The sequence below is a fragment of the Littorina saxatilis genome, linkage group LG5 (genome assembly GCF_037325665.1).
Source record: "Littorina saxatilis isolate snail1 linkage group LG5, US_GU_Lsax_2.0, whole genome shotgun sequence".
In the NCBI taxonomy this organism is placed as follows: domain Eukaryota; kingdom Metazoa; phylum Mollusca; class Gastropoda; order Littorinimorpha; family Littorinidae; genus Littorina; species Littorina saxatilis.
Genome location: NC_090249.1, coordinates 31,288,444 through 31,308,404, shown reverse-complemented (window position 1 = coordinate 31,308,404; position 19,961 = coordinate 31,288,444). Strand labels below are relative to the sequence as shown.

Genomic DNA, 19,961 nt, shown 5'->3' with positions numbered 1-19,961 from the left:
CCCTTTCTCACCTCTTACCATTTCTCACCTCAACCCCCTTTCTCTTCCCTCCCCCTTTCTCACCTCAACCCCCTTTCTGTTCCCTCCCCCTTTCTCTCCTCAACCCCCTTTCTGTTCCCTCCCCCTTTCTCTCCTCAACCCCCTTTCTCACCTCTTACCATTTCTCACCTCAACCCCCTTTCTCTTCCCTCCCCCTTTCTCACCTCAACCCCCTTTCTGTTCCCTCCCCCTTTCTCTCCTCAACCCCCTTTCTGTTCCCTCCCCCTTTCTCTCCTCAACCCCCTTTCTCTTCCCTCCCCCTTTCTCACCTCAACCCCCTTTCTCTTCCCTCCCCCTTTCTCACCTCTTACCATTTCTCACCTCAACCCCTTTCTCTTCCCTCCCCCTTTCTCACCTCTTACCATTTCTCACCTCAACCCCCTTTCTCTTCCCTCCCCCTTTCTCACCTCTTGTCATTTCTCTCCTCAACCCCCTTTCTCTTCCCTCCCCCTTTCTCATCTCTTACCATTTCTCTCCTCAACCCCCTTTCTCTTCCCTCCCCCTTTCTCTTCCCTCCCCCTTTCTCACCTCTTACCATTTCTCTCCTCAACCCCCTTTCTCTTCCCTCCCCCTTTCTCATCTCTTACCATTTCTCTCCTCAACCCCCTTTCTCTTCCCTCCCCCTTTCTCTTCCCTCCCCCTTTCTCTTCCCTCCCCCTTTCTCACCTCAACCCCCTTTCTCTTCCCTCCCCCTTTCTCACCTCTTACCATTTCTCACCTCAACCCCCTTTCTCTTCCCTCCCCCTTTCTCACCTCTTACCATTTCTCACCTCAACCCCCTTTCTCTTCCCTCCCCCTTTCTCTTCCCTCCCCCTTTCTCACCTCTTACCATTTCTCTCCTCAACCCCCTTTCTCTTCCCTCCCCCTTTCTCACCTCTTACCATTTCTCACCTCAACCCCCTTTCTCTTCCCTCCCCCTTTCTCACCTCTTACCATTTCTCACCTCAACCCCCTTTCTCTTCCCTCCCCCTTTCTCACCTCTTACCATTTCTCACCTCAACCCCCTTTCTCTTCCCTCCCCCTTTCTCTTCCCTCCCCCTTTCTCACCTCTTACCATTTCTCACCTCAACCCCCTTTCTCTTCCCTCCCCCTTTCTCACCTCTTACCATTTCTCACCTCAACCCCCTTTCTCTCCTCAACCCCCTTTCTCACCTCTTACCATTTCTCACCTCAACCCCCTTTCTCTTCCCTCCCCCTTTCTCACCTCTTACCATTTCTCACCTCAACCCCCTTTCTCTTCCCTCCCCCTTTCTCACCTCTTACCATTTCTCACCTCAACCCCCTTTCTCTTCCCTCCCCCTTTCTCTTCCCTCCCCCTTTCTCACCTCTTACCATTTCTCACCTCAACCCCCTTTCTCTTCCCTCCCCCTTTCTCACCTCTTACCATTTCTCACCTCAACCCCCTTTCTCTTCCCTCCCCCTTTCTCATCTCTTACCATTTCTCACCTCAACCCCCTTTCTCTTCCCTCCCCCTTTCTCTTCCCTCCCCCTTTCTCACCTCTTACCATTTCTCACCTCAACCCCCTTTCTCTTCCCTCCCCCTTTCTCACCTCTTACCATTTCTCACCTCAACCCCCTTTCTCTTCCCTCCCCCTTTCTCATCTCTTACCATTTCTCTCCTCAACCCCCTTTCTCTTCCCTCCCCCTTTCTCTTCCCTCCCCCTTTCTCACCTCTTACCATTTCTCACCTCAACCCCCTTTCTCTTCCCTCCCCCTTTCTCTTCCCTCCCCCTTTCTCTTCCCTCTCTTCCCTCCCCCTTTCTCTTCCCTCCCCCTTTCTCATCTCTTACCATTTCTCTCCTCAACCCCCTTTCTCTTCCCTCCCCCTTTCTCTTCCCTCCCCCTTTCTCTTCCCTCCCCCTTTCTCACCTCAACCCCCTTTCTCTTCCCTCCCCCTTTCTCCCCTCTTACCATTTCTCTCCTCAACCCCCTTTCTCTACCCTCCCTTTACCAATATTGCCTCCTCTTCGGTTCTATCTGCTACTCATCTTGCATATAAATACTTTCTAATTTTTCCAATTTTTGTACTGATGTACTCCATTTGTTACTGATCCCACCATTTCGATGTTGGAGGAAGAGGGCATAGATTTCATTTTCTGACACTGGTTGGATTATAGTGTTACTACATTTTTTGGTACGAAATCAAAAATGGTGGGTATTATCAAAATCACATCCCACGGCCAACTACTCCATAAGCCATTTACATTTTAAAAGCTTGAGAATGCTTTATTCAGATCAATTTTCAACGGATTCACAAATCTAATTTTCGCAGAAGCGTTTTTTACTTACACCATCGCTGTTTGCGAGGGTATTCATTTAAGATCTATTTCGCGTCAAAATCTCCATAGATGCTAAGATACCCAATCTTCTCATTGTACGTAGAACAGTTTAAAAAAAATTAAAGTACTTTAAAAACCCTTGGAATTCAGACTGGGTGTCAACTAAAAAAAATCTCCTCCAAACTTCTGTGTGCGAAGACTTTTCATGAAATGTTGCTGGTGTCCATGCAGAACGGGTGGTGATAACAGCAGGGTAGAACTAGTGGCAGTGCAGTCTGTAATTGTATACTTTTCACTCCTTCCTCTTCTGGTCGTCCTTCGTCTGGTCGCAGTCTTCATCTCCGTCGTTGGTAAAGATTCATAGGGAGTTTGCCTGACTGTGCTCACTCTCTCTCTCTCTCTCTCTCTCTCTCTCTCTCTCTCTCACACACCCTCTCTCTACCTCTCTCACACTGGGTCTATCTGCATATATCTGTTTATACGGACGTGCGAGAGAGAGAGAGAGAGAGAGAGAGAGAGAGAGAGAGAGAGAGAGAGAGAGAGAGAGAGAGAGAGAGAGAGAGAGAGATATTAAAGGCTGCCCTTTTCGTAGCGTTCATTAATTAATTCCTATTGTTTACATGTGCCAATAATGTTATAAAACTGTACCTAAGGGGATATAATAACGATTAGCTGTACACTCTAAACAAAAGTGTTCCACTCCTGAACACCCTTTCTGTAACCACTTCTGAACACCCTTTTAGTAGAACACTTTTGGAACACTTTTGGAACACAAAAAGTGTTCTATACACAAAAAAGTGTTCCAAAAGTGTTCCAAAAGTGTTCCAAAAGTGTTCACATCTAAACACTTTTAAGTGTTCACCCCGCTGTAACCACTTCTGAACACATAAAAGTGTTCAGGTCAACACTTTTAGAACACTTTTGGAACACTTTTGGAACACTTTTAGAACACTTTTGGAACACTTTTAGAACACTTTTGGAACGCTTTTGGAACACTTTTGGAACACTTTTGGAACACTTTTAGAACACTTTTGGAACACTTTCATCCTGCACTGTCATACAATTCAGAAAGACATTAAAATCAAATTTTGTGAGCAAAGAAGCATTTTTAATTGACAAAAAGAAATGTCTGCAGCAGTCGCAGAACAAACGGGTCTGGGGTAGGAATTGTTGAACACATAATATACCGAGCAACAAAATTCGTCATTGTTTGATTGACAAAATCTTCATCAATTATAGAGTTAGAATTATTAAACTACAAAAGTTTAATGAAGGCATGTTTGACCTTGCTTTTGTGTGATTATTTTGATGCTGTGACTGTTTTAACACACGGGACAAGCAGGTTTATCGTAAAACACATAATGCGCGCTCGCAGCACGTGCAAGTAGAGCAGGAGAAATCTGATGTGTGAGATGTGTTCACTAATGCATTAGCAACCAAAAGAGACCATGGCACGCTTGCTGCCAGTCTCACTTTTGAAACAGCCAGGATGCCACGATTGACACCACCAAAATGCCAGGTCGATTTAAAACTGGGGGTGATCCAGAAGCGCTGGCATGTGCTTTAAACGTGCATGTGTCAACAGTTTATCTCCTTCTGCAATGTTCTGGTGACATTGGAAGCACTGCAGTTATGCAACGCGGTAGATTTTTTCGCATTACCCCAATAAGACAAGATCGCAATTTCCTTCCACAGCGTCTTCGACATCGATTCAATTCAGCCGGTGACAATACCAGGAACATCACTGGAAGCAACCAGTGTGCGATCAGTGGCCAGAGAACGCGATGAAGGCTGACTGAGCGAGACCTCCAAAACTTCGTTTTGTCCCGTGTGTTGAAACAATCGCAGCATCAAAATACTCACGCAACAGCTGTGTCAAACATGCCTTCATCAAAATGTTGTGGTTTGATAATTCTAACTCCATAATTGTTCGAGATTTTGTCAATCAAACATTGCAGAATTTTTTCGCGTTTCTTTTGTTGCTCGGTATATGTTGCTATTAAATAATATGAACGGAGCTGTGGTAAACCCCATCTTGAAAGTTCACACACGAAAGTCCGATAACAAAAACACCCTTCAGAGTTGGGAGGATTCCAGGCCCTTGGTCTTTGGTTTAGTTTTCAACTCGCTGTCCGGAACATCCTGTTCGAAATAAAAGTGAGTTTTAGAACATGATGCATTTCCAACTCTTAACAGGTTTGTGTTAAACGTTTGTACTTAATTGATAACACTGAAGTGTAAATCTTAACTAATAGTGGACTTCTTCTTGCTGTCAGCAGATCTCCAACAATCGCAGTTACAGGTAAACTTTTTTTATTCCAGAACGGGCATAGGTCACATAACAGAGAACAAATACGTCACGTCCAATTCGCTCTCACCTTCCCAACACACAATGACACTCGCATGCACGCACATGCACACACGACTGAATGTAAAAAGTAATCCCTCTTGAAGCAGGAGTCTGTCCCTAAGAACAAAAAGTAGAATTAAAATAGGTCTTTCGCAAGGATTTCATTAGCGCGTGGCCACTCTGGAAAATGGCACTCTACAAATTGTTTATATAAGGTAAGCAGTAAACCGTACTGCTAATGTGGTGAGGCCTTGAGCACGCCCGTTTTCCTTAACTCGTTCTTAACCTATGTGAACCCAGGGAAAACACCTTGTCAACAATCACTGGAAGCCAAAGATCACTGTCGCAATTAATCGTGAACTCCGATGAGTTTTAGTTCAAAGAAAAGGGTGTCATATTGAATGCACCCTCTAGTAATCCGTTTGTAAAGAAACTACCTAAGTTTTGTTGGTTTGATCTAAATAATGAATTATAAGGAAATCATTTATTATGTAATGCATTCTATATTATAGAATGCATTCTATAACGTCCCGAACTGCCTACTATGATAAAATGCATTCTATTTACACAAAATACCAAAATGCTTTTTATGATAGAATGCGTTCTTTAACGTCCTGAAATGCATTATAATTTATATGCATAATGTCCCGAAACTACAACAGGCCAGTCCCGCAAAGAAAAGCAGAACTACACACACACACACACACACACACAGCCACACACACGCACAGAGAGAGAGAGAGAGAGAGAGAGAGAGAGAGAGAGAGAGAGAGAGAGAGAGAGAGAGAGAGAGAGATAGAGAGAACAAAAACAAGAGAGAGACACAGAGAGAGAGAGAGACAGAGACAGAGAGAGACAGAGAAAGAGACAGAGAGAGAGACAGAGACAGAGAGACAGAGAGAGAGAGACAGAGACAGAGAGAAAGAGAGAGCTGTGTGTGAGAGTGTTTGTAGATCTGCTTTCGAAGCAGGGACCATACCGAGCTGGCCTGTAGAAGTTTTGTGGCGCTTTATGGAATGCATTCTATCATAAGAATGCATTCTATCATAAGAATGCATTGTTGGACGTTATAGAATGCATTCTATAATAGAATACATTTCTGGGCAAATGACAAGTATGATTGAATGCATTCTATATTATACAATGTTTTTTATTTTATAGAATGCATTCTATAAATATATATAGAATGTGTTCTATGATATGGAATGCATTCTTTAATATAAAATGCATTCTAATTTCTATCATAATTTTCTAAAATATTTCATTATTTAGATCAAACTAACCAAAACTTACAAACGGATCGCTTTTAACTCACGTGATCTCAAGCTAAACCTACGTGAACCGAAGGAAAACACCTTGTCAGCGACCATTGGAGGCCAGCGATCACTGTCAAAACCAATCATAAACTCCGATGAGAATATTTTCAAAAGAAAAGGGTGTCATATTGAATGCACCCTGCATACACTGTTAGCGGCAATGGCAGATCCAAGCGGATCAGCAGCGTGTTGTCTGTTGGCCATGCTTTGACTAAAGCTGGCCTCAGTGTTTACGGCACTACTCTACCATAACGAATGGAAATTCTGAGTAGACTTAGTTCAGGAAAACATTTTATCATTGCAGGCCTCAGCACTCACTGAACTTAAAAATATGTATATTTTTTTCCACCTTTTAAGGAGAAGACTGCAAAATAAGGCAGCATTCTCAAAATGTAACTGCGCTGTATCCCACAGAAAGCTTAAACTTACATGAAGTGCATCCACAAGGTTTCGTCGCATTACTGTTAGCTCCATCTCCAGAAAGTGAACGGCCTCAGCCAAGCAGTGTGGTTCCTGCACACACAAGATGCATGTTAAGAAATCAAACACTATTTTACTGAAGTTCCACATCGTAGCAACACTGACAAGTGTTCTCATTCTCATACTTTTGTTTATTGTGAAACTGTGTATCAACATTTAGATTTCTGTCAAATGTGGAAGGAGAGGGGGCTGGCTGTGTGTGTGTGTGTGTGTGTGTGTGTGTGTGTGTGTGTGTGTGTGTGTGTGTGTGTGTGTGTGTGTGTCCACATATGAGTTTGGCGACTGTCTGGTGTGTTTTGCACGGAGATATTAATTTTAAAACAGAGTATTTCAGAAAATAGTAATGATTCCGCAACCGCCGGCACAATTGGCCTAGTGGTAAGGCGTCCGCCCGGTGATCGGGAGGTCGTGGCTTCGAACCCCGGCCGGATCATACCTAAAACTTTAAAATTGGCAATCTAGTGGCTGCTCCGCCTGGCGTCTGGGGTTAGTGCTAGGACTGGTTGGTCCGGTGTCAGAATAATGTGACTAGGTGAGACATGAAGCCTGTGCTGCGACTTCTGTCTTGTGTGTGGCGCACGTTAAATGTCAAAGCAGCACCGCCCTGATATGGCCCTTCGTAGTCGGCTGGGCGTTAAGCAAACAAACAAACAAAACTTATCAGATCAATTTGAAAGTCAATATTTCTCTGCAAAACTACACACTATATGCAAATGCAGGACATGCGTACCTTGGTAAACACGTCTGGGTTGCCGTCACGGCGTCAGTGCCTCCTGTTCATCCTCAGTGCAATTCAGAAGAAATGTGCGCAGGTTACGCCCACATCGATTCGCCACATGGGCACATCAGCTCAAACGGCTTCCCAGTTCCCTGAAAGTGTGATAGATCTGTGAAATCAAATACAACCAAGCATGCATAGAATTATTCTAAATTGCGCACACAATCAACCTGGCCACTATTATGATGAATGTTGTTCATTAATTATGGGGGCGAGGACGCCCCCATTCTATACGGATAGTTTCGAGGTTGACCATGGGCAGCGCCATTTTGTTGTGAAATACGTCATCAGTTTGTGTACACAGGAAGTTGTGACATCCGTCACCCTATGGGAGGGGTGACGTCAAAATTGTTCATCTGTAGAAAGTTGTGAAATCCGTCACCCTATGGGAGGGGTGACGTCAAAATTGGTCATCACAGAGTTTGTGTAACACAGGAAGTTGTGAAATACCTTTGTGCAGGGTCAACTGCAACAAACTCAAACCGAGCCATTCATACCTAGCTGTATTTGAGTGACTTATATACCCGACATTTTTATTTCTTATTTTTAGCACAGGTGTAGGAAAAATCATGAACCAAAATGTTATTTATTTTCTAATTTAACATTTTTTTTACAAATATGACCATGGTCTTTTAAACATACAGTGACATTAAACATTGTTATGTTAAAAAAAAGAAAAAAGAAAAAAAGCTTTTGTGCACAAATCAGAAAATACATTGTACATTTTACCTACAGGCCAAACCGTGAGTGTCTGTGGCAAAGCCCGACCCAGGAAATTGCACTGATCTAAATTGTCAAGAACAGGCGCTTGCATTTGGATGTGTCCAATGATAGTAGGTTTGGTTGTGATCAATCAGAATAATGTAGGAATAAAAATGTATGACAGTTTAGTATGATGACATGTAATTCACATATGCTGAAATATGATATTATACATCATGTAATATTATTATGGCTGTTGCCATGACCATGAAACCCAACAAAGGTTTAATGTAATGTAATTCAAAATACCAAAACCGAGCACCTATTAATCTCGTCTTTGCGCGTGAAGATTGAGGCCGTCTGCCAGTAGCGGTTAGGTCATACAGTGGAACCCCTCTCTAGCGACCTTTAAAATGTTGACAAAAATCGGTCCTTGTGGAGGGGGGTCCTTACAGAGGGAGGGGGGCGGAGTCAGGGGGCCACAAAGAAAGTCAGATTTAAAAAAAAAAGAAAACAGAGAAGTTTGAGTTGCTGACGACCGTTCCCTCTGAAAGCAAACTGCTTCGATTTCATGTTTGTCCTTGGTGTCCACCAGTTCTGGTGCATGTACTACCCTGGCCAAGTTTCCTCTCAAGACATCAAAGAGACCGCCCCAGTATACTCTACAGCCTCTGGGCGAACCACCTCTCATAGCTAAAACTGGGTCAATGACCCCTGGGAAGAAGGTCAGTGTCTATAAAATTTTACTCCTAGGCCTGCGGCCAGGGGGAGGGGGGGAAGTATACCGGTACCATTTGAGAATCAGACCAAATGAGAATTGAACCATTTGAGAACATCCTTTTTTTTCAATCACTACATCGAAGGCCTGCGGCCCGGGGTTCACATGGGTTGGTTTGTTTGTTTGTTTCAAACCCACACCCATATACACACATTTCCCATTTAAACCATTTGTCGGCCCCCTGTCGATATTTATCGACTAAGTTCCTTGTGTATGCTGTTTTTAGCCTACCGCTTCACTTTATCTAGCGTGCAGATCGTACATCTATGATCTAACCAAAGGAAGAAGAAGAATCCAAAAATCTGCAAATGTATTGCTCTGACCACAGGCGGAAGCCGGGAAGGTATCGTTCACTGGACCACCATTATAATTATAAGGAACCCCTGGACATACAAGTATATATATATAACAATAACACAAAACCAAGCACATCAACCAGAATAAAAAATCAACATCAAATTGAAATAGAGTTTATTTACCAACGCAGAACGTCTAATGTAAAAGGTCCACTGATCAGCTGAAACCGTTGCGACAGCAAAATTAGAGAAATTGTCTTCAAACGTCCACAGATACAAGTAACAGGAACATGTTACAACAAAAATACGAGTGACTAAGCTTAGATGAATTAATACAAAATCTCAGCAAGCAACTTACAGATAACAATCGGAAATCCTGAGCCAAATCAACGCAGCGACAACGCAGACAGGTCCACAGATCTAAAAGTGTCAACGTTCTTTTTTGGTCCAGCTGAAGCATGATGGGACAATTAGTAACATTATTAAATTGTAAAAATAAAAATGCTAATACTTACCGCTTATTAGATGTCTCAGATGAAATAAATGTTTGATGAAAAAATATAAGCACAACACGATTAAAAACAAAAACATAAAGCGGTCTAGGGGGTCTAGGGGGTATAAAAATTATATACTCTAAGCGACGCTAGATCCCGACGAGTCTCCGTAGCTGAATCGGTAGAGCGCTGACATGGCAAGGCGTAGGTCTCGGGTTCGAATCTGCTCATGGCCCAAATAATTTTAATGTATTATTTTATTCGGAGCATGTCTAAAAGACGAAGTGGAACACTTGTGGAACACTTGTTGAACACCTGGTGTTCCACTGTGCAAAAAAGTGTTTACCATGTGTTCCAAAAGTGTTCAGGTAGCAGAAGATGCTTCAGGATAACACATTGAGAACACTTTCTGTGTTCCAAAAGTGTAAAAATGTGTTCACCCTAAACACTTTCAGTGTTCTCAAAGTGTTATAAAATTTAGAGTGTAGCTTTCGAACACAGAAAAAATTATGTCAGTATTGCAAAGTGGTTTTGATAGTGTCGAATGTAAACAAAACAGTCTCAAAGTGAAAGTGGATGTTTCCCGGAAATTGCGAAGTTAACAAGAATACAGAAAAGCGCGCTTTCCTGCTTAGCACAATACGCTACCGCGCTAATCTGGCGTGTCAATATCACTACGTTTTGCACGTGGAAGGTGAGCGATTTCCTTCACGCGGGGATTGGCGACGCTGTTCTGTCTGTGTTGACGGTCTAAAAATAGCCCAAGTCCTGGAGAACATAGCAATAAAGAATTAATTATTTCTCGTAATTGGTAAGGACTTCAAAGCTAAAACTTTGCAGGAAGCTTAATTTATACATCCCCGCAACGATGGGAAAAGCCCTGGAAGTAATTAAATAGGACAATGTCAGCCTTTAAAGGGGCGGCCAGAGGGAGAAAGGTGGCGTGACCACCCTTGTTTGCTCATATGTAACTATCCTTCGTACGCTCAGATGAGTAGAAGAACACATGGACAAAAAGATATGGTAGAACATAATAACACACACACACACACACACACACTCAGCCACCACCGCCACCACCATTCCCACCACCGGCACTTGTGTTCCATCTCCGAAGGACTAATCTACCTTCACAAAAAGGCAGACAGGTCATCCCAAGCAGTCTCATCAGCATGCATAGAAAGACCGAGACATCCAGCAAGCCAGCCCGAACCGTAAAGAACAGCCATGAAATCCTTCCACAATGCTTAGCTTGCATGGACTTTGCGGATTTATCTTTCTCTGTCCCTGCAACAATACCGTTACTCCCCCGCTGAAAGGGTGGGGATGGGGGTTGATAAGCTGGGGGTGGGATAGAGTGCGGTTGCAGATTGATTTGGTGGTGTGTGTGTGTGTGTGTGGGGGGGGGGGGGGGGGTGAGAGAGATGCGCAAAAGCTATCCAGATTATCAAACCAAAAACAGATTTGCGGCTGGTAAGTCCACATCTCATCAGGCAACACACTCTCTGTAGCCACAAAGTACGAAACGGCGAAGGGGGGTGGGGGATGGAATGTGAGAGAGAGAAAGAGAGAGAGAGAAAGAGAGAGAGACAGAAAGAGAGAGAGAGACAGAAAGAAAGAGAGAGAGAGACAGACAGACACACACACACAGACAGACAGACAGACAGACAGAGACAGACAGACGAAGACACAGACACAGACACAGAGGGAGAGACAGAGAGTCCGCTCCAAAGCCCACACAGACTGTTCGCCAACCAGCAATCCCTCCTGATCCAACAGTGGTCTCGAAAAGACCTTCCACACACCGATTGCATACGACCGCGGCTCAACTCTTCTCAAAGGTTTCACGAGTTCTTTGGACTGCAACCTTTCTGGACCCTTCTGGGAGGGGGAGGGGGGGAGAGGGGAGGGGGAACAGAGAGAGAGAGAGAGAGAGAGAGAGAGAGAGAGAGAGAGAGAGAGAGAGAGAGAGAGAGAGAGAGAGAGAGATCAAATCAAATCAAATCAAATCAAATCAAATTTTATTTTTCGAGGGTTGTGGCATAAGCAATACAACGAGCTTTTTTTTCAACCAGCCCTCGCCCAGAGAGGGGACTAATCTAATCACATATTTACACGGATATTCACGTAGAAAAAAAGGTAGAGAAAAACAACAACATATGAATATTTACATATTACATATTATACACAAATATATGTAACGTAGTGAAAACAATGCTGAATACACATGCATGAGTAAATGTGTTATTAAAGCTTTGAGTGTTTTTGAGAGAGAGAGAGCGCAGACAGACGGACAGACAGACAGGCAGACAGACAGACAAGAAGACAGGGGGGAGGGGCATAACAAGGAGTGAAACAGACAGACTTTCAGAAACCCAACGAGCAAGCCAACAAAGTCCTCACGTGCTAATCTCCCTCCTGCTTCAACAATGATCCTGAAAACATCCGCAGACCGCCGGCATACGAGCATGGCTCAACTCTACCGAACGGTTTCACGAATTCCGCTGACACTGAAGTCTTTCTGGAGCCTTTATCATGCAAATGTGATGCACCTCCGTGACACTAAGCAGACGTTGACGCAACGGGGAGTGGCCACCTCTTCAGCTTTCTCCCCCCGAAGTGTGTGGCACGGCCTTTCGCTCTTTTGTGGCGCTTTGACCTGTCTCTCACCATTTCTCAGTTTCGTATCCATTTCTGTCTTTTTATATTTAGTCAAGTTTTGACTAAATATTTTAACATCGAGGGGGAATCGAAACGAGGGTCGTGGTGTATGTGCATGTGTGCGTGTGTGCGTGTGTGTGTGTGTGTAGAGCGATTCAGACTAAACTACTGGACCGATCTTTATGAAATTTGACATGAGAGTTCCTGGGTATGAAATCCCCGAACGTTTTTTTCATTTTTTTGATAAATGTCTTTGATGACGTCATATCCGGCTTTTCGTGAAAGTTGAGGCGGCACTGTCACGCCCTCAGTTTTCAACCAAATTGGTTGAAATTTTGGTCAAGTAATCTTCGACAAAGCCCGGACTTCGGTATTGCATTTCAGCTTGGTGGCTTAAAAATTAAGTAATGACTTTGGTCATTAAAAATCTGAAAATTGTAAAAAAAAATAAAAATTTATAAAACGATCTAAATTTACGTTTATCTTATTCTCCATCATTTGCTGATTCCAAAAACATATAAATATGTTATATTCGGATTAAAAACAAGCTCTGAAAATTAAATATATAAAAATTATTATCAAAATTTTTTTTTCGAAATCAATTTAAAAACACTTTCATCTTATTCCTTGTCGGTTCCTGATTCCAAAAATATATAGATATGATATGTTTGGATTAAAAACACGCTCAGAAAGTTAAAACGAAGAGAGGTACAGAAAAGCGTGCTATCCTTCTTAGCGCAACGAATACCCCGCTCTTCTTGTCAATTCCACGGGCACTGCCTTTGCCACGGGCGGTGGAGTGACGATGCTACGAGTATAGTTACGGTCTTGCTGCGTTGCGTTGCGTTCAGTTTCATTCTGTGAGTTCGACAGCTACTTGACTAAATATTGTATTTTCGCCTTACGCGACTTGTTTATATTTAGTCAAGTTTTGACTAAATATTTTAACATCGAGGGGGGATCGAAACGAGGGTCGTGGTGTATGTGCGTGTGTGCGTGTGTGTGTGTGTGTGTGTGTGTGTGTGTAGAGCGATTCAGACTAAACTACTGGACCGATCTTTATGAAATTTGACATGAGAGTTCCTGGGTATGAAATCCCCGAACGTTTTTTTCATTTTTTTGATAAATGTCTTTGATGACGTCATATCCGGCTTTTCGTGAAAGTTGAGGCGGCACTGTCACGCCCTCATTTTTCAACCAAATTGGTTCAAATTTTGGTCAAGTAATCTTCGACGAAGCCCGGACTTCGGTATTGCATTTCAGCGTGGTGGCTTAAAAATTAATTAATGACTTTGGTCATTAAAAATCTGAAAATTGTAAAAAAAAATAAAAATTTATAAAACGATCCAAATTTACGTTTATCTTATTCTCCATCATTTGCTGATTCCAAAAACATATAAATATGTTATATTCGGATTAAAAACAATCTCTGAAAATTAAATATATAAAAATTATTATCAAAATTAAATTGTCCAAATCAATTTAAAAACACTTTCATTTTATTCCTTGTCGGTTCCTGATTCCAAAAACATATAGATATGATATGTTTGGATTAAAAACACGCTCAGAAAGTTAAAACAAAGAGAGGTACAGAAAAGCGTGCTATCCTTCTTAGCACAACTACTACCCCGCTCTTCTTGTCAATTTCACTGCCTTTGCCATGAGCGGTGGCCTGACGATGCTACGAGTAAAATGGCATTGCGTTCAGTTTCATTCTGTGAGTTCGACAGCTACTTGACTAAATATTGTATTTTCGCCTTACGCGACTTGTTGTTGTTGTTGCCTACAGAAATAGAGAAAGCACCCCCCCTCCCTCATCTGGATCTGACTTTTAAAACGCATTCTAATCTTTCGAGGGACTTTCTCTTGTCTTCAGTTGACTCATGCGAAACAAGATTAAGACCTGCAGCGATTTTGTTAAAGAGAATGAGTTTCGTGGACTGTAACAGGGTAGCTCAGCCGTGTCTGCTGATAAGAAGACACTTAAATATTCTGACGAAAACTGCCGTAACAGAAAGGACAGACAGAAAGAGGAGAGGAGGTAAGGTGTGCGACGGGGGAGGGGGGGATGGTGTGAGTAAGAGAAAAAAAACACACACACATACACTAACACAAACACACACATACACTAACACAAACACACACACACACACACACTAACACACACACACACACTAACACATACACACACACTAACACATACATACACACACACACACACACATACACACATACACTAACACAAACACACACATACACTAACACACACACACACACACACACTTAGAGAAAAAAACCACCACCACTGCAAATTTGATGACAGGTTACAGCAAGAATCTAAGGCTAACATGACAACAACATCCCACCCTCAAAGAAAAAAATTCCTTAGAAGCAAACCAAACATAACTTTCCCTCCCCATCATTCGATCCGGAATAACTTTTTCCATTCTATCCAAACACAGCAATCCGCCGGAGATGACCCCAGCAAGACACTGTCACAACACCCTGAGGGGACGCTCGTGCACCACGGCTTCCTACACTCGCAGATTAGGTTGGATACATCACAGACAAGCTTTCTTCGTTCGATCTTTCCCTTTTGTCCGCATACTTGTTGTACAGGCAGAGACAAGAACGGTTGAAGATGGTGCTATTGGGTGCAGAATTGAATGTACAACGTTTGTACTTTCTTTCAAAGTGGATTTCAACAATTATTGTTGTTGTTGTAGACACTACAGAGGTCATTAATCTACTCGTACGTCACAGCTATGGCTAGCAGATTCACACACACACACACACACACACACACACACACACACACACACACACACACACACACACACACACACACACACACACACACACAGACAACTACAAACAGAGAGTCACACAAACTGAGACAAACAAGACCGAAAGGCAGACAAACACAAAGACAAACATATGCTACACACGGGAAACGAACAAAACTACAAACAGACAGACACAGACACACACACAGTTACATGATGTGCATCAAAGGTGAAAACACTTACCAGGAGTATAGTTTCGCAGGATGTTTTATACTCCTAACTTGTGGCGTGGCTTTTCAGATCTCTAGCGGTGACCACACAGTTAAGGTCAGATTGTGTTGACCAAAGTTTTTTTTCTCCAAAGAAGTGTCTGACCGTCCGCTTAGAACAGACCATCCATTTTGTCCGTCAGTCTGGAACAGATATAAATAAGCACAAATATTAAATTTCACGAAGAAACAATTCCAGAAAAGCAAGAGTCCAAGTCATGTCAAGAAACGGCCATTCAATGATCACAGTTTTTGCGATAAAAGTCCTGATATGATAAACACAAGCACATTATCAAGTGTCAGCAACTTTCCTCTTCTTCACCATCCATCATCGTCATCGTCATCATCATCATCATCATCATCCGGAAGCTGCACACATTAAAAACAACAAAAACAAAAACCTGCGTTCTGCTCTTTCCTGTCTTTCACCATCCTGTTAAGTTTTTTCAGTGTTCCTGTGAGATGCAACCCATCGAGTAAGTACGTATCATGAGAAAGAAACTTGAACATTTCGGAATTCCTCACACAAAAAAGAATAGAAATTAGAGGTTTCCATATCTACAATTCCAGAAACTGACAACCAGCACACACAAGGCGCCCCAGTTAACACCTTCATCTATACTTTTAAGGCCCTACGAGTGTCTTCCACCTGTCGTCGCGAACCTTATGACCCTCCTCGGCGGGCACCGCGTGAGTTCATCACTCGATATCAGCTGACGATCGCTTCTCGTTTTCGCACAGGCATGACTGCCCGCGCCTTTTTTCTCCTTCTCCTATCGGTGTTTCACTCCGCGCCGCACTAGAATCAAAGCTAATCACACATAAGCAAGCGTCTTGGGAGAGAATGTATACGTCCGCGGCGCTGGCACTACGTGTGATGGGAGATATAAAGCACGTGGAGCTTCTCGGTGTGAGTAAATGTCTTTATCGAATGGTAAATTGTGCTGCACGGGGCGAAATTTGAAGTAAATTGTAAAGTAAACACGACTTGCTACGTTGAGGCAAAAAGAACAGTTAGCAGTTTAGTGTAAAATGCCTGGCAGAAAAATGGTCGGCACGAGTTGGGAAAACATTTTTTTGGGTCTCCTTTTAGCCTGTTTTCATGTCTGCAAAACTGAAAAAATATCAGTTAAGGTCGACGTAAAAGGTAGAGTCGTTTTTTTCTTCCGTAAATCAATTCCTTTTGTTTATTTTTCTGCCATGACGTGTCATTAAGCGCGTGTATTATCAGTTACTTTGGAACGAATAAGTGGCGTCAGTTCACAGCCCGCCTCTCAACCCAGCGTCCCTCGTGGACACTCCCGCCTCCTTGTCCCCACAGACCAATTCCTGCCACTACCAGTTAGCCTGAGGCTGAGGTGGTGAGCTGCAAGCTGCCCAGTTCCCTCACGTCACTGCATCGAGCAACGATCTTGTTTTACGCTGCCTCTCCCCTCTACTCCTTTCTTCAATTCTTAGGTCCCGATTAGGACCTCGAAGCTGAACATCTGCGAATTCCCTCGGCTCCCGACGATCCCGGTAGAACGCTTCTTCGATTTAAAAAACAAACAAAACAACCTCATACGTTTTTTTGATATTTTAAAATTCATCTTTTTTATTTTTAAATTGGCTTTGGAAGCGTGGCGCTCCTTCGATTCAGTGAGGCAAACACAGTGATCGGTGGAGGAAAGCCATCATGACGGCAGTGAACAGTGAGTGAGCACATTTTCGACAGAAAAGGGTGTCGTATTGCGCGGGTACTGAATTACAAGCACATCGAAGCCAAATATTCATTGCGAAGCCATGATCGCTTGTGTGTGCGTGCTTTACCGGATTTTGTCCATTGACACCGGTGCCTTACCAAGCGTTGACAGGTGATGTCGCGATTCTCAATATCAGAAGCCTTGTATGCGATTTCCTGCGCTTAAAATAGCTGTGTATGTCCCTGACTGTTTTGACAGGGAACAACTCTTCCACAAACAACAGAATACCCGACAGAGAATCATTCCGAACATCGTCCATTCCCTCAGCTGTTGTGTTTTGGCCTCAGGAGCACCAACAACCAGCTGCTCCTCCACCACCTGAAATCACCAGAATAACTCCTGCCCACATCCCCGAAGTGTCTCGGCCCCATCTGTGCCCAGTGCTAACCCCAAACATGGAAAGCACGAAAAACCCAAGACCTCAACGCGACAGACAAAATCGGAGCGGACCCTGAGGACCAATTGCAACTCGTATTTCCTGACTTCCTACACCGACGCTACATACAGTCTCCTCCCTTCTATAGCTCCCTGATGGATCATTCTGAGGTCCTTTGAAGGCATTTTCGACACCAAATGAAGCACAGGCAAGGAAGTCGACCGAGTTTTCACAGAGTCTGTATGAAAAACAGTGTCTTTAGTGGTTGATACTTGTTCGGGAAGCGAAAACTGAGTGGTGAGTCTGTACTGAGCACAGGAGTATGAAAATAATGCTATTTAGCTGGTTCAAGCGTACACAGATTCACGAATGAAGAATTTGTAATGGAATAAGAATAAACACAAAAACAAATCTTAAAGGCGCGCGGCTGATGTATCTCTAGTTCCTCGTGCTGGCAACGCGAAATATAGCTCTGTGGTCTTCTACTATAACACTGCTGAGTGCTCGGTCTCCTGGAGACAGATGCTCGCCTAAGCAGTCTTTTTGAAATCCTCTTAAGAGATCTTCTGTCATAAACTGAGAGGGATGCCTTTGAGTTGTGAAAAAAAGCAAACCACCAGCATCACCTACCTCAAACTACGGACAACCTCACTGAACACACCCCTACCCCCTTTCACTTTAACACCAGAGGAACGAACAGCAAAAGGACTGAACAAGGCAGTCAGCAAACGTGAGCCGACCCCACGGAACAACCCCACTCCGTATTTCCTGTCACTACCGTTCTGCGTGAGGTGGCAAGTCCACTTCTTCCATCACCCTCGCTGCCTCCTGTCCTTTCTCTCCCGAGTCTTTCAGTGAAGAATGAAAAATGGAGAGAGCCATGTTATTGAGAGCCATGATATTGCAAGTTGAAGGTCTTTAGTCGGTTGTTGTTCAAGAGCTTTGAGACTCATGCAAATCCACATCGTTCTTGACTGGAGTCAGAACTTGGCAAGTTACTAAAACAGCAGTTGTGGCATGTTTCAACCACGGAACTACTAGTTCTTTCGGTCTTTTTTTAATATTTTTTTTATAGCTGGTACTGATTTTCTTTGAGCGAGAATTTTTAACTTACCTTACATCTTTGGATAAGAATTAGCTTCAGCGATTTTTCTCAATTGTTATCGCAAAAAGTTGGGAGCAGGGCCTTCGGAGCAGGAAAAGGCCATACAAACTGGCACACCACAATCTCCAAGACTGCCCGATCCATGCCTTAAAAAAAGGAAAAGAGGGGAATCCTGCAGGAACCTGTGCATGGACATCTAACTATGGGGGACTGCAGGTGACCTCTGACGGACGACCAGTTTTGTGGTCGACGACTGTGATGCATGGCCAGTCGAAGACGAAGCAGAAGAAATAAGCAGTGCTCTTCCACTACAATCCTCAAGAACGGCTGCTCACACCTCCCCCAGGTCTTTGTCCCTACTGTGCCCAAGCCCTAACCCTACACACGGATGGCACAAAAAACAAAAGGCCTCAACACGACAGACTAAACGTGAGCGGACCCCATGGACCAATCTCGACCAGCATCTCCTGCCACTACCGTTCAGCGTGAGACGGCAAGTCTCTTCTGTCCTTGCCATCACTGCCTCCTGTCTTGGGTCCTTTCTCTTAGCTCCCTCCTGATGAAGAATGGGAAATGGAGAGAGGCAAATTCCAATTTAAAGGTCTTAGCGAATTCCTCAGCTGTTATCGCCGCTGACTGGGAGCAGGACCCACAGGGACAGAGCTTGGGGGAGGGGGTGGGGGGGGGCGGGGGTGGTGGGGGGGGGGGGGATGGGTGTGTGTGTGTGGAGACACCGTTCTTTTTACATTTAGTCAAGTTTTGACTAAATGTTTTAACATAGAGGGGAAATCGAGACGAGGGTCGAGGTGTGTGTGTGTGTGTGTGTGTGTGTGTGTGTGTGTGTGTGTGTGTGTGTGTGTGTGTGTGTGTGTGTCTGTCTGTCTGTCTGTCTGTCTGTCTGTCTGTCTCTGTGTGTGCGTGTGTGTGTGTAGAGCGATTCAGACTAAACTACTGGACCGATCTTTATGAAATTTGACATGAGAGTTCCTGAGAATGATATCCCCGGACGTTTTTTTCATTTTTTCAATAAATACCTTTGATTACGTCATATCCGGCTTTTTGTAAAAGTTGAGGCGGCACTGTCAACCCTCATTTTTCAATCAAATTGATTGAAATTTTGGCAAAGCAATCTTCGACGAAGGCCGAACTTTGGTATTGCATTTCAGCTTGGTGGCTTAAAAACTAATGAATGAGTTTGGTCATTAAAAATCGGAAACTTGTAATTAAAATTATTTTTTTATTAAACGATCCAAAAACAATTTCCTCTTATTCTTCGTCATTTTCTGATTCCAAAAACATATACATATTATGTTATATTTGGATTACAAACAAGCTCTGAAAATTAAAAGTATAAAAATTATGATTAAAATTAATTTTCCGAAATCGTTAATCGATTTAAAAACAATTTTATCTTATTCCTTGTCGGTCCCTGATTCCAAAAACATATAGATATGATATGTTTGGATTAAAAACAAACTCAGTAAGCTAAAAAGAATAGACATACAGAAAA

General features: G+C 43.3%; 1 protein-coding gene, 1 long non-coding RNA gene and 1 pseudogene across 2 annotated transcripts in view; all 3 read right to left on the bottom strand.

Moving 5' to 3' along the window:
- LOC138967732 (octapeptide-repeat protein T2-like) overlaps positions 1-1,832 on the bottom strand; it is a 3,480-nt pseudogene extending 1,648 nt beyond the window's left edge.
- Positions 1-19,961, bottom strand: part of LOC138966865 (choline transporter-like protein 1) — a 227,803-nt gene that overhangs the window by 143,662 nt on the left and 64,180 nt on the right. The window contains exon 3 of the mRNA XM_070339239.1: positions 15,203-15,372. The gene's annotated coding sequence lies outside the window, so the exon portion shown is untranslated. The remainder of the gene's footprint in view (positions 1-15,202; positions 15,373-19,961) is intronic.
- Positions 3,405-7,222, bottom strand: LOC138966856 (uncharacterized). The gene is made up of 3 exons (XR_011455780.1): positions 7,195-7,222; positions 6,414-6,497; positions 3,405-4,460 (listed from the first exon to the last, which is right to left on the bottom strand). It is a non-coding gene; the product is annotated as an uncharacterized lncRNA (long non-coding RNA).